This window comes from Haematobia irritans, chromosome 4 (genome assembly GCF_050003625.1).
Source record: "Haematobia irritans isolate KBUSLIRL chromosome 4, ASM5000362v1, whole genome shotgun sequence".
NCBI classification, from domain to species: domain Eukaryota; kingdom Metazoa; phylum Arthropoda; class Insecta; order Diptera; family Muscidae; genus Haematobia; species Haematobia irritans.
In genome coordinates this window covers 122190171-122205894 of record NC_134400.1, presented here as the reverse complement: position 1 = coordinate 122205894, position 15724 = coordinate 122190171, and the positions used below count along the sequence as shown (strand labels likewise).

The window sequence follows — 15724 nt, the reverse complement described above, 5'->3', positions numbered from 1 at the left end:
AAATAACATTTTGACAAAATTTTCTACAGAAGTAAAACGTTGACAAAATTTGCTACAGAAAAAAAATTTTTGCAAAATTTTGTATAGAAATAAAATGTTGACAATATTTTCCAAAGAAATAAAATTTCGACAAAATTTTCCATAGAAATACAATTTTGACAAAATTAGCTATTGGAAAAAAATTTTTGACAAAATTTTCTATAGCAATAAAATTTTGACAAAATTTTCTATAGAACTAAAAGTTTTCACAAAAATTTCTATAGAAATAAAATGTTGACAATATTTTCCAAAGAAATAAAATTTTGACAAAATTTTCCAGAGAAATAAAATTTTGACAAAATTATCTGTAGAAATAAAAATTTGCCAAATTTTCTATAGAAATAAAATTTTGACAAAATTTTCTATAGGAATACAATTTTGACAAAATTTTCTATAGGAATACAATTTTGACAAAATTTTCCAGAGAAATAAAATTTGGACAACATTGCGAAATCATCACTATGAGGCAGATAACCCATCGATGTTTTGAGTGTTAAAAAATTTCGATATTTTGAGTATTAAAAAACGCGGTTGTTTGAGCCGATGTGTGAGAGCTCGCATTGTCTTGGTGAAGAGTGATCCGTCTTTGGCTGTTTGATTTTCCTGATTTCTTTGAAAACAATTGGCAAACAAATGATTGTGTACCACTCAGAATTGACTGTTCTGGCTCAACTTGAAACACCCATACAGCTGTTAACTTTCGGGCTCATATGCGTAAATCCAAGTTTCGTCACCTGTCACGTTTCTAATCGTATGTCGGCAATGGTATTTTTGAATCATTTTTTACGACTAATCGACAAGAGCCTTACTTTTCAGCGATTGACAACTAGTGTGGGATTCAATGGGAATACATTTTTTGACGGTCATATGTTCATGCAATAGTGAAGGCATGATTGTCCTACTAATGGCTAAGGTTGTCTCAATCTCAAGATAGGTCACATGCACGGTTGACACAGTTGGCAGAATTCGACAACAAATGGTAGTTTTTTTGGACAAATTTTTACAGAAAAATAAAATTTTGACAAAGTTTTCTATAGAAATAAAATGTTGACAAAATTTTCTATAGAAATAAAATTTTGACAACATTTTCTATAGTAATACAATTCTGACAAAATTTTTCAGAGAAATAAAATTTCGACAAAACTTTCTATAGAAATAAGATGTTGACAAAATTTTCTATAGAAATAAAATTTTGACAAAATTTTCTAAAGAAATAACATTTTGACAAAATTTTCTATAGAAAAAAAATTTTGACAAAATTTTCTATACACAGAAAAAAATATCACCAGAATATTTCCAATTAAAAGGTTAATTGAAGGTGAATGTTTTTTCAATTAAAAAATTAATTGATACAATTAACTTTTTAATCAAGATAGAAACATTAAGTTAATTAAGTCAATGGTTGAAAATTTTAAAATGTTTTAAATGTCTTAATCCAAATAAAAACTCTAAGCCAATTCAGAAAGTAATTGAAAATAGTTACCTTTTTAAATAAAAAATTAATTGGGGTTTGCATTCAAAATCAATTAAATTTTTAATTGAATCAATTAAAAAATTAATTGAAAATTGCTAATGACATCAATTAATTTTTTAATCAAGGATTTTTTCTATGCCCAATTAAAACTGTGATTGATACTATCATTTTCGTGATTGAAGACATTTCAATTAAGAAATTAATTGGATCTATTAATTTCGTGATTGAATCAGAAATTTTTTTTTGTGTGTAGAAATAAAATTTTGACAAAATTTTCTATAGAAATAAAATGTTGACAAAATTTTCTACAGAAATAAAATTTGGACAAAATTTTCTAAAGAAATAAAATTTTTACAAAATTTTCTAAAGAAATACAATTTTGACAAAAATTTCTATAGAAATAAAATTTTGACAAAATTTTCTATAGAAATAAAATTTTGACAAAATTTTCTGTAGAACTAAAATTTTCTATAGAAATAAAATTTGGACAAAATTTTTTATAGAAATAAATTTTTTGACAAAATTTTCTATAGAAATAAAATTTTGACAAAATTTTCTATAGAAATAAAATTTTGACAAAATTTTTTATAGAAATAAATTTTTGACAAAATTGTGAAATCATCACTATAGGGCAGATAACCCATCCAATCGATGTTTTGAGTGTTAAAAATGCGGTTGTGTGAGAGCTCGCATTGTCGTGGTGAAGAGTGATCCGTCTTTGGCCGTTTTGTCTTCCTGATTTCTTGTAAGACAATTGACAAACAAATGGTTGTGTACCACTCAGAATTGATTGTTCTGGCTTAACTTGAAACACCCATACAGCTGTTTACTTTCGGGCTCATATGCGTCACCTGTCACGTTTCTAATGGTATGAACGCAATGGTATTTTTGAAGAATTTCTTACGACTAATCGACAGGAGCCTGTTTTTGAGCGATTGACAACTTGTGTGGGATTCAATGCGAATACATTTTTTTGACGGTCAAATGTTTATGAAGGCATGCTTGCCCTACTAATAGCTAAGGTTGTCTCAATCTCAAGATAGGTCACATGCACGGTTGCCACAGTTGGTATATATTTTTTTTATTGAAACATTATAATACTTATACATATACAGGTTAGGTGGCAGCCCGATGTATCAGGCTGTTCAGTCCATTGTGATATCACATTGGTGAACTTCTCTTATCACTGAGTGCTTCCCGATTCCATGTTAAGCTCAGTGACAAGGGACCTCCTTTTTCCACATTGCAGTGAAACCACTTAGAGAAGCTTTGAAACCCTCAGAAATGTCACCAGCATTACTGAGGTGAAAAACTTTTTGGTGTTCGGTCGAAGCAGGAATCGAACCCACGACCTTGTGTATGCAAGGCGGACATGCTAACCATTGCACCGTAGGGAGCCACCGTGGTACAATGGTTAGCATACCCGCCTTGCATACGCAAGGTCGTGGGTTCGATTCCTGCTTCGACCGAACACCAAAAAGTTTTTCAGCGGTGGATTATCCCACCTCAGTAATGCTGGTGACATTTCTGAGGGTTTCAAAACTTCTCTAAGTGGTTTCACTGCAATGTGGAACGCCGTTCGGACTCGGCTATAAAAAGGAGGTCCCTTGTCATTGAGCTTAACATGGAATCGGGCAGCACTCAGTGATAAGAGAGAAGTTCACCAATGTGGTATCACAATGGACTGAATAGTCTAAGCGAGTCTGATACATCGGGCTGCCACCTAACCTAACCATTGCACCACGGTGGTACCCTACAAAGATTATAGATTTGAGGAAGATGGAAGATTGGCTTGCGTCATACCAAATGTTGCATTTACCAGATTAGTTTAATACATGTTTGTAATCTTATAGTTGTTTTTCGTTTTTATGTTTTAAATGAAAAATGTAATTTTCTTAATGAAACAATGTTAAATTTTAGACAACAACAAAAAAAAATACATTTGCCCCTTTATGGAAATTTATTTCGTGCTCTTAATTTCTTTTTATTTGCATTTTAATGCTATGTCAATACTTGTCGTATACGCGTTTGGTTCGAGTATTAAACTAATGTGGTAAATGGTTTGATGTCCTCAGTAGCCAATCTCCCATCTTCCACTTCTATAATCTTTGGTTCCCTATACATATAAAGATTTCATTGGTATATTGACACCTCAGTGCCGATAGTCATTATAGAGGCTTGCTGCCAACAATTTTAGCTTTTTTTACTGTTTGGTAGATTCGTAGAAATCTTTTCTTGTTTTGAGATATTTTGCAAGATATTCCTCTCCAACTAAGATGTACTTCAAAAATTTTCTATAGAAATAAAATTTTGACAAAATTTTCTAGAGAAATGAAATTTTGACAAAATTGTCTATAGAAATAAAATTTTGACAAAATTTTCTATAGAAATATAATTTTGACAAAATCTTCTATAGAAATAACATTTTGACGAAATATGCTATAGAAATACAATTTTAACAAAATATGCTATAGAAATACAATTTTAACAAAATTTTCTATAGAAATACAATTTTGACAAAATTTTCTATAGAAAAACACTTTTGACAAAATTTTCTATAGAAATACAATTTTGACAAATTTTTCTATAGAAAAACAATTTTGAAAAAATTTTCTATAGAAATACAATTTTGACAAAATTTTCTATAGAAATACAATTTTGACAAAATTTTCTATAGAAATACAATTTTGACAACATTTTCTATAGAAATACAATTTTGACAAAATTTTCTATAGAAATAAAATTTTGACAAAATATGCTATAAAAATAAAATTTATACAAATACAATTTTAACAAAATTTTCTATAGAAATACAATTTTGGCAAAATTTTCTATAGAAAAACAATTTTGATAAAATTTTCTATAGAAATAAAATTTTGACAAAATTTTCTATAGAAATACAATTTTGACAAAATATGCTATAGAAATACAATTTTAACAAAATATGCTATAGAAATACAATTTTAACAAAATTTTGTATAGAAATACAATTTTGACAAAATTTTCTATAGAAAAACACTTTTGACAAAATTTTCTATAGAAATACAATTTTGACAAATTTTTCTATAGAAAAACAATTTTGAAAAAATTTTCTATAGAAATACAATTTTGACAAAATTTTCTATAGAAATACAATTTTGACAAAATTTTCTATAGAAATAAAATTTTGACAAAATATGCTATAAAAATACAATTTTAACAAAATATGCTATAGAAATACAATTTTAACAAAATTTTCTATAGAAATACAATTTTGACAAAATTTTCTATAGAAATACAATTTTGACAACATTTTCTATAGAAATACAATTTTGACAAAATTTTCTATAGAAATAAAATTTTGACAAAATATGCTATAAAAATAAAATTTATACAAATACAATTTTAACAAAATTTTCTATAGAAATACAATTTTGGCAAAATTTTCTATAGAAAAACAATTTTGATAAAATTTTCTATAGAAATAAAATTTTGACAAAATTTTCTATAGAAATACAATTTTGACAAAATATGCTATAGAAATACAATTTTAACAAAATATGCTATAGAAATACAATTTTAACAAAATTTTCTATAGAAATAAAATTTTGACAAAATTTTCTATAGAAATAAAATTTTGACAAAATTTTCTATAGAAATAAAATTTTGACAAAATTTTCTATAGAAATACAATTTTGACAAAATCTTCTATAGAAATAAAATTTTGACGAAATATGCTATAAAAATACAATTTTAACAAAATATGCTATAGAAATACAATTTTAACAAAATTTTCTATAGAAATACAATTTTGACAAAATTTTCTATAGAAATAAAATTTTGACAAAATTTTCTATAGAAATACAATTTTGACAAAATATGCTATAGAAACACAATTTTAACAAAATATGCTATAGAAATACAATTTTAACAAATTTTCTATAGAAATACACTTTTGACAAAATTTTCTATAGAAATATTTGTTTAGTAGATTTGTCGTAAACTTTTCTTCAAATTTTGGTAGATTATTTTTGGCATGAGTGGTAACCGTGTTTACCACACATTGTTAAAGATCAAGCCTTGTCGGCTTCTAGTTTTCTCCTCTAGATCCATCAAAATTTAAAATTTTTTAAAAATTGTGTTGAGTGAATTTGTATTGAAATGCGTCTTCTATGCTAAGCAAAATTCGAATTCGTATTTTATGGCCTCACGACAATATATTTTTTCAGTGTGTATACATTTAGACCGATGTGCCCATACATGACCCCGGAAATCTGATTTTTACCTTTCTCACAAGGTGTAGAATTGATAATATCGTAAAGTGTGTCAATTTTCGTTTTAATCCATTGAGATTTGCCTCCGTCTACACCCAGAAAAAAGTGCCTTCGAAACTAAAGGAAAAATTTTTCATCAATATAGTTTATCCATTTTATTTCCATTAAGGTAAATTTTTGTGAGAAATAATAAAATTTACTCGTTTCAATAAAAAAATCCTAAACTGTAAGCAGTTAGGAATAGTTCATTAACTAGAACAAGGCATGGAATTTTACTCATACTATTTTCTTCGCTGGGTATAAGAATTTACTACTGAACAAGAAAATTTTATTCACCGATAACAAAGCATTCGTAAAAATAAACAAAAACCGAACTAAAACCAAGTTTCCTCAAAATTAGTAAAATTTCTTATAAAATGATAATTGCGACTTCCTTTATAATAGAAAGTTTTTCATACATACGAACAACACTTGGCATAGAAAAATATTTTAGTTCATTCGTACTAAGAAGTATGCAATCCTTTCACAACTTAAGGAAACACACTTGTTAGAATATAGGAAATTTTCCTATATTTTTATTGTCTACCTGTAATCGATACCTGTCATCGTTTGTGTTTGCGCGTGGGTGTAATCGATATGTTTGCGCGTGGGTTGTTTTTTTAGTTGGAATCGCGTTGTTGTGGTAAAATAATATAATAAATAACAAATAAAACATATAAAATATTTATTATTTTAAATTAGTGAGAAAAATTTTCTTTTTTTGAAAATAAATCTATCAATGTTTGTGATGGTATATAAAGAAAGAAAACACCAGCAGAATAACAACCCTTTCATGTGTCTTCATATTGGAATCTTCAATTATCAGGTAATATTCAGTGACGCTAACCTTTTGTCACAAAAATGGTTTATGATTTTTTATATTTGTAGGTATTGAAATTGTAAAAGGAGGACAAAATCGTTAGGCAGCAACTTATTAAAAGTGAAAAGTACAAAAGAAGAAAAAGTGCGGTTTACAGTTGATAATTTCACATGGAAATTGGAAATAGTGGAATAATAAACTAATATTTCAATAACAGTCGATGCCGTTGATTCTTAATAAATGTATTCAATATATTAATAAAACATGTCTTTTATTGAAGATAAAATTGCTTATATAAATAAATAAAATTGTATTTAAAAACGAAGGTAAGCAGTTCCAATTATGAAGTAAAAGTTTTACCACAAATATGTAAGATTTGTCCAAATGAATGAAAAAAGTTCAATAAAATCATTCCATATATGAATTCAATTCAGTTAAATTTTTTTCATTCTGTAGGATAGTGGTACATAAATATAGGAAAACGTTAACTAATATATGGAATCCATTATACCTAATTTCTACGAAAATCACATCGTTCAAACAAATAAAAATGTCTTTGGCGCTATACGAAGTTCAACTTTTTTCATTTTAACTTAAAGAAGGGGTCACTTTTTTCTGGGTGTATATTTATTCATTATACTTGATTTATCGCTCTCCTTAAAAAAAAGAAAACATAATTAGTTTTTATATATTATGTTAACATTTTAATAGATGCCATCCAGTATTCAGTTTTTGTTGTGAATCTGGTGATTATTGGGGAGGGAAAAACCTGCTAACCATTTTTTATTCCGGTTTTGAAACATCTCGAAGTGGGTAATTGCCAACTACCAAAGAGACTCATCACTGACAAATGCCAACAAATAAAATCGTAACCTTAGGCATTAGCAAGCAAGCTTCTCGATATTCATTTCGCATTCCTTTTTTGTTCGGCAACTCGATGTCAATTATCGGAAGAGTGGTTGGTACCTCGACAGGATATTGATTTTGTTTTTTTTTTGTTAGCCTGCTATTTATTCTTCGATATTGATTTCAGTGGTTTTGCATAAAGTCAATATTAATTTGTTGGATATAAGCAAACGCCCATGGAATTTTGTCTTACCAGCGTTTTTTTCTATGGAACTATTGAGAGGTACATTCGATGAGAATCATGCTGAATTGCGAAAAACAACTGCTAGTTGGATGAATAGATTTCTTCTTATTTCAATGTAAACATATTGGGAAATGATTGGGAAGCATAACATGGATGGTACACTGAAAAACAATATTGAAGCTAAATTTTAGCACAGCCAATTTACACAATATTGAGGACAAATTTCTTTAAACTAAAGAAATTTTACTTAAAAGAATTTTTTATAAATTTTAAAGTATTTTCTTTTGTTAAATTTAGGGTTCGAACCTTTTGACATTTGCATTCTTCCATTGATGTCATATGTCTTTGAAGTATGTCAGATTTTCCTTAAAGTAAAGAAATGATTGTTTGTTTCATAGAACTAACAGAGATGTTGAATATTAGTTTTGCAGATAAAAATGCTAAGACTTATTTTGATGTATTTAAATTTCACAGTAAGGACAAATAAAATAATGAAAGTTATTAAAAAAACTGTTTGCAGAGTGTATCCATCTATTTCTTGACATGTGCGGAATTTGCTATAAAATATTTGCCAGCATTATTAAAAAAAAAAACTTCTTTATGTAGAAATAAAAAAAATAAAAGTACAAAACAATTTAGAAAAAAAATATTTTTAAATTTTTTCTAATTTGTTCTTTTTTTTCATCCAAATCCAAAATATTAAAATACTGATATAGAAATACATCTGAAGAACTAATTAAAAATCAATGCAGCGAATATTTAAAATGATTGGATTTCGCCCGCTGACAAGTCCATTTAAAATTCATTGCTTCTGTGCCAATATTGCACCATTTCTGGCTATGTTCTTCGCAGGGTTGATATGAGTTATGTACTTCATTTTTCGATATGTGGTCGGGCAGGGGCACATCCCTTACCCGATTTTTTGAAATTTCAAGTAAATTTCTCAGATTTTCAGGTATGGTTGTAGATGCCCTTTAGACAACTATTCACTACATTATTTTTCAATATTTGGTCGGGTAGAAGGATTTCCCTTATGTCCGTCTTTTTCCCTTATGTCCGTCTCTCCTTGTCCGTAATTTTTTACAAGTACACAGAAAAAAAGTTTCGTAGTTAAACTAACGCTAAATTTAATTTATTTTTATTGCAAAAAAAAATATTTGTTGGTAGTTAAATTTTCCACAGTCCAATGAATTTTTCGTTTTTTTAACTACGTCTCAAACATTTAATGAACTAAACGATGGTATAAAGTTTAATGACATAAGTTCAATATGAAATAAAGCAGAAGAAAAAAATAGTAAGAATGAACTACTGTATGGTTAAAATTGTCATGATTTGGCGCCAATGATTTTCTTCTTTATTTTTAGTTAATTTTTCTTCTATGAAAGGATGTAGTTTCGTGAACTGCAGTTAAAAAGTAAGTAAAAATTTTCCTGGTTTTAACAACGCTTTGTGGAAATCTCAAAATGTGGAGTAAAATTTAGTTAAATTTTCGTATTAGTCAGTTTATTTTTCTTATAAAATAGTTTACTTTTTTTCGGTGAGAAAACACTAAACTTCTCCGATTTAAAATTGACAATAACAAAAAATCTCTAGTTTTCGTTTGGCACTTAGATTTCTCATCATACACAACAGTGAACCCACCCAAAAGGGAAAATTTAGGTTAGTTTTTTAAAATTTATGTTAATTTTGGAAAAAATTAACTAAACATTAGTACAATTTCACAAAAATAACTAAATATTTTCGACAAATAATTTTTTTTTTTCATTAAGAAAATTTCACAGTTTGTAGGGAAAAAATTGTAGTAAAGCAAAAATGTCTTGAATACCATACAAACTTCAAGATGGATGCATTATTAGCTGACAGCTGAAAGTTTAACTGGAAATTGCCAAGCAGTTGCTTGCTTGCACGAAAGTGGACAGTTACGGAATTTGATTACATGAGCATTCATTCCAAATTGAGGAGTTTGTGAAGCAACAAGATGATCGGACTTATTTTCCAAATATGTAAGATGAAATTTTAGACCTTCCGCTGGCCACAAGAAGTCCGCCCATGGTAAAGATGTGAACCCCGCGAAATCGACATTTACTTTCACTACCATAGGGTCAAAGTAAATGCCAAAATTTTCTACAGAAATAAAATTTTTACAAAATTTTCTATAGAAATAAAATTTTCACAAAATTTTCTATAGAAATAAGATGTTAACAAAATTTTTTACAGAAATAAGATGTTGACAAAATTTTCTATAAAAATAAAATTTTACAAAATTTTCTATAGAAATAAAATATTTACAAAATTTTCTATAGAAATAAAATATTGACAAAATTTTCTATAGAAATAAAATTTGGACAAAATTTTCTATAGAAATACATTTTTGACAAAATTTTCTATAGAAATAAAATGTTGACAAAATTTCCTATAGAAATAAAATGTTGACAAAATGTTCTATAGAAATAAAAATTTGACAAAACTTTCTATACACGCAAAGAAAAAAAAAAACGTTTGGAAAACGTGTACCGAAAACGTCTTTCTTTTGTTAGAGTTTTTTGAATTATCACCAAAAAAAAAACGTTTGTTACAAAATTTTTATTTTTTCAATAAAAAAAAGTTGTTTTTGAACCAACAACACAGTCCATTTCGTTTATATCAAACACTGTTCTTCTCTGACTTTAGGTCCTTAATAAGACACATTTTACAGTTCATAGTAAAAATTTAATATAGTAGAATGTAATGTTGAACATTTTTTGGAATCTACCGACCATATCTGGAATATATGTAAAAAAAAAACTTTGGTCGAAGCAGGGATCGAACCCACTACCCTTGCATGCAAGTCGGACGTAGCAACCACTGCTCCACGGTGCCCAACTAAATTTATTTTTTGTTAAATAAACTTCGTTTAATCGGTTCGTGGGCGCCGCAAGATATGCTATATAAATATAACTTATATGGGTAATTGTCTATTGATGACAATAACGGCTACATAGCTCAGTGGATAGTGTGTTGGCTTACAAATTGCATGGTCCGCGGTTCGATTCTCCGTCCAGGCGAAAGGTAAAAAAAATTAAAAAATTTACAAAATCGTATAATTTTTTCTACATTGTTTGTATTACAGAAAAACCTGCTAAGAACTAAAAAATTTCGTGGAAGTGAGAAAGATGTGAGGGAAAATGTAATTAGCCAGAAAATTTTTTTTTTTGAGTTAGTCTTTATGAAATTGTTTTTACATCCTGGAAAAGAATACACGTTTATCACAAAAAGTATATACTTTTCTTCCAAATACACTTCCTTTCAACGAAAAGCAAATGAGAAACGAACTTTGTTTGTCTAAAATTTCGTTTGGGAGGAAAGAATTATTTTTTTGCGTGTAGAAATAAATTTTTGACAACATTTTCTATACAAATAAGATGTTGACAAAATTTTCTATAGAAATAAAATTTTGAGAAATTTTCCTATAGAAATAAAATTTTGACTAAATTTTCTATAGAACTAAAAGTTTTCACAAAAATTTCTATAGAAATAAAATTTTGACAAAATTTTCTATAAAAATAAAATTTTATGTTGACAAAATTTCCTATAGAAATAAAATGTTGACAAAATGTTCTATATAAATAAAAAGTTGACAAAACTTTCTATAGAAATAAAATTTTGACAACATTTTCTATAGAAATAAAATTTTGACAAAATTTCCTATAGAACTAAAAATTTGACAAAACATTCTATAGAAATAAAATTTTGACAATTTTCTATAGAAATAAAATTTTGAGAAAATTTCCTACATCCTCACAAAAAATCGCTTCTGTAACATATACTCCCAAACATATTTTGCTTCAAGCATATACATTTTTGGGTATTGCCCAAACATTTATATGTTTGATCTCTTCCAATATATAATATGTTTGAAAGCACATTGGTCTAAACAATATATGTTTGGGTAGTCTAAGTAACAAACATTTTGTGCTCAAAATTTTATTTATTTATTTATATATTTACAATCATAATCAATTACGAAAATAAACAGGTAATATAGGTGCTAACAACATAAGGCCGGTACTATGTTCATTCTTGCGAAAAATTTTTATGGAAACCATTATTTCGCACATAGAAAGCGGCGTTTTTTTAGGTAGCTTGGAGCGCTATTTTACAGGGAGCGATATTGGATTAAGTTGGTGGTTGTTGCTTGTTTTTACAAAATAACATTTTATTTTTCCTTGGGCAATTGATCTGCTATTCCTTTGATCCTTTGTATAGTTTCGGAACAAAAATATGGTCCGTGTTTGATTTATAAACCCGCACAAATAGTTTTTAATAAATAAATTATTTCTTAATTCACATTGCAAATGGCGCCGTGCTATAAACGTCAGTTTTTCAACACGAAAAAACAAAGTATCACAAATGGAAAAAATTTCGCAAATTTTTCGCATTTTTTGGTTTTGTATGGAGTTTCAACGCGAAAACCGAACAGAGTACCGGCCTATAGGTTTTCGACCTGAATGCTCAAAATTTTGTTTCTGCCTAATTGTATGTTCCCCCACATCTTTCTCACTTCCACGAGATTTTTTAGTTCTTAGCACATTTTTCTGTAATACAAACATTGTAGGAGAAATTATTCAATTTTATGATTTTTTTATTTTAATTTTACCTTTTGCGGGACGGGGATTCGAACAGCGGACCACACAGTTTGTAAGGATCAAAGAAGTAGCTGATCAATTGCCCAAGGAAAAATAAAATGTTAATTTTGTAATAACAAGCAACAACCACCAACTTAATTCAATAACGCTCCCTGTTAAATAGCGCTCCAAGCTACTAAACACATATATGTTTATAGGCTATTTCTAAATTAATATATGTTTGCATCCAAGCATATTATATTTACAAACATTTTATGTCCCAAACATAATATGTTCTAACATATTAACATATATGTCCCAAACATGTTATGCTAGTTTATGAACATTATATGCTTGCACTCAAAAATATTGTGTTTAAAAATTTGTTTTCCAAACATATAATGTTTATAGCCAAACATATGAAAAACAGTCTTTTTCATCCGTGTATAGAAATAAAATTTTGACAAAACTTTCCGTAGAACTAAAAGTTTTCACAAAAATTTCTATAGCAATAAAATTTTGACAAAATTTTCTACAAAACTAAAATTTTACAAAATTTTCTATAGAAAAAAAATTTGACAAAATTTTCTACAGAAATAAGCTGTTAACAAAATTTTCTATAGAAATGAAATTTTGACAAAATTTTCTATAGAATTTGGACAAACTTTTCTATAGAATTTGGACAAACTTTTCTATAGAAATAAAATTTTGACAAAATTTTCTATAGAGATAAAATGTTGACAGTGTTTTTTTCTATAGAAATACAATTGTGACAAAATTTTCAAAAGAAATAAAATTTTGACAAAAGTTTCTATAGAAATAAAATTTTGACAAAATTTTCTATAGAAATAAATTTTTTACTAAATTTTCTATAGAACAAAATTTTCTATAGAATTAAACTTGTGACAAAATGCAATTTCTTTTAAAATGTTAATATTCGTGTTGTTTTCGTACGATTCAATGTGAATAAGTTCTCTCCTTTTTGTAGATGTAGTCCTCTGAAATATAAAATCGTTGAGACCTTTAAAATTCGACTCATTTATAATAAAAAGTAATATTGATAAACCAAAACAAGTATATATGGCCGTAAGTTCGGCCAGGCCGAATCTTATGTACCCTCCACCATGGATAGCGTAGAAACTTCTACGAATGGCTGTCATCCAGAATCGTATTACTTGGGTTGTGCTATCTTAAATGGTTTCCTAAATTGTGAGTTAGTCCATACGTGGTATATATTAGACAAAAAAGGTATGTGTAGGTAAGTCTACAAATAATTACGAAGCGGTATGGACTTTTGCACGGTACATAGGGAGCCAGAATTGAAATATGGGGGTCGCTTATATGGGGGCTATATACAATTATGAACTTGATATCGACCAATTTTTGTGCGATTGGGAATCGATTTATCTGAGGGCTATATATAATTATAGACTGATATGGACCTAGTTAGGCATGATTGTTAACGGCCATATACTAGCACAATGTACACTGAAAAAAATATTGTCGTGAGGTCAAAGATTTCATGTCTTTAAAATACGAATACAAATTTTGCTTAGCATAGAAGACGCATTTCTCTAAAATAAAGTTATTTTCCTTGTCCAAAAGTCGATAAACTTTTCAATGAAGTCGTATTGTCCTTATAATTAAGTGATTTGACTTAAAAATGGGTATCTTAACATGAAAGAAAAAATTTATAGGCTAAGGTCAACTTGACTTTAATAATTCAGAAAAATTATTTAAATTTAATGAAATTGGCTTTAAATTTGTTGTCTTTTTGCATCTTGACTACAAAGCAAAAAATCGTTCAAATATAGGACATGTTTTTCAAAACTTTATTTTAAAGAAGTTTTTTACTTCAAACATAGCATAATTTCTACTGGAAGTCGAGTCCTAATTTGGAAAATAAAGTTGCCGTTAACTCGTTTTTAAAGGACTTTGATAGCATATGAAGTAAAAATGCTGAGAAAGCGAAAAATTCAAATTTGCTTCCTAGAAGCAAGAACACAAAACCTAAATTTAAAAGAGAATTGTGTCTTAAAAGTATCCTTACTTGTATTCTCCGCTTCTTTGGCTCGGAATCAATACCAAATTTTTTAAAGTAAAGAAAAAATCTTTGGAACCGAGTATGCTTTTTTTTTTCAGTGTACCAACAGGCCCCAAAACCAAATCTCGGGATCGGTTTATATGGGGGCTATATATGATTATGGACTGATATGGACCACTTTTAGCATGGTTGTTAAATATCATATACTAACATCACGTACCAAATTTCAACCGAATCGGATGAATTTTGGTCTTCCAAAGGGCTCCGGAGGTCAAATCTGGGGATCGGTTTATATGGGGGCTATATATAATTATGGACCGATTTCGACCAATTTTTGCATGGGTGTTTGAAGCCATATATTAACACCACGTACCAAATATCAACTGAATCAGATGAATTTTGATCTTCCAAGAGGCTCCGGAGGTCAAATCTGGTGATCGGTTTATATGGGTGCTATATATAATTATGGGCCGATGTGGACCAAGTTTTGCATGGTTGTTAAAGACCATATACTAACACCATGTACCAAATATAAGCCGGATCGGATGAAATTTTCTTCTCTTAGAGGCTCCGCAAGCCAAATCTGGGGATCGGTTTATATGGGGGCTATATATAATTACTGACCGATGTGGACCAATTTTTGCATAGTTGGTAGAGATTATATACTAACACCATGTACCAAATTTAAGCCGGATGGGAGGAAATTTGCTTCTCTTAGAGGCTCCGAAAGCCAAATCGGGGGATCGGTTTATATGGGGGCTATATATAATTATGGGCCGATGTGGACCAATTTTTGCATGGTTGTTAGAGAACATATACTTACACCATGTAGACAATTTCAGCCGGATCGGATGAAATTTGCTTCTCTTAGCGGGTCTGCAAGCCAAATTTTGGGGTCCGTTTATATGGGGGCTATACGTAAAAATGGACCGATATGTTTTAGCTAACCACAAAAGTTTGATCAGAAACTTCAAAATAAAATTTCAATTTAGTAGATTTTTAATATATTTTTTTTTATTTTTTACTTTTTAGCCTGTGGCGTTTTGGAGATCATCTAACGACGGTGCTTTGCCGGGAATGGGTCAAAATACCACAAAACCACTTTCGTTCAGCGTGTGATTGGTTTGTCGGCCGTTTGAAAGCCATAATTCGTGCCAAAGGTGGCCGATTAGAACAAATCTTAACTGATTAAAAAATTTGATGTTATTTCTGACGTTTTTTGCTTTTAAACCAAAGAATTTAAACAATATATTGCGCTTTACTTTGTTTCATTACATATGAGTCAACCAATAGTTCATTTGTAAATAACAAGATGTTTATATTTTATAAAATAATCCAGTCTATTAAGTATTTAGTGCAGC

At 28.6% G+C, this 15724-nt stretch overlaps 1 protein-coding gene and 1 long non-coding RNA gene across 5 annotated transcripts in view; one reads left to right on the top strand and one right to left on the bottom strand.

Annotated features, from left to right (window-relative positions):
* Positions 1 to 15724, bottom strand: part of LOC142234847 (protein alan shepard-like) — a 726065-nt gene that overhangs the window by 78712 nt on the left and 631629 nt on the right. The gene's annotated exons all lie outside the window — the stretch shown is intronic.
* LOC142237071 (uncharacterized) lies at positions 6403 to 6888 on the top strand. Its single transcript, XR_012722322.1, has 2 exons — positions 6403 to 6631; positions 6694 to 6888. It is a non-coding gene; the product is annotated as an uncharacterized LOC142237071 (long non-coding RNA).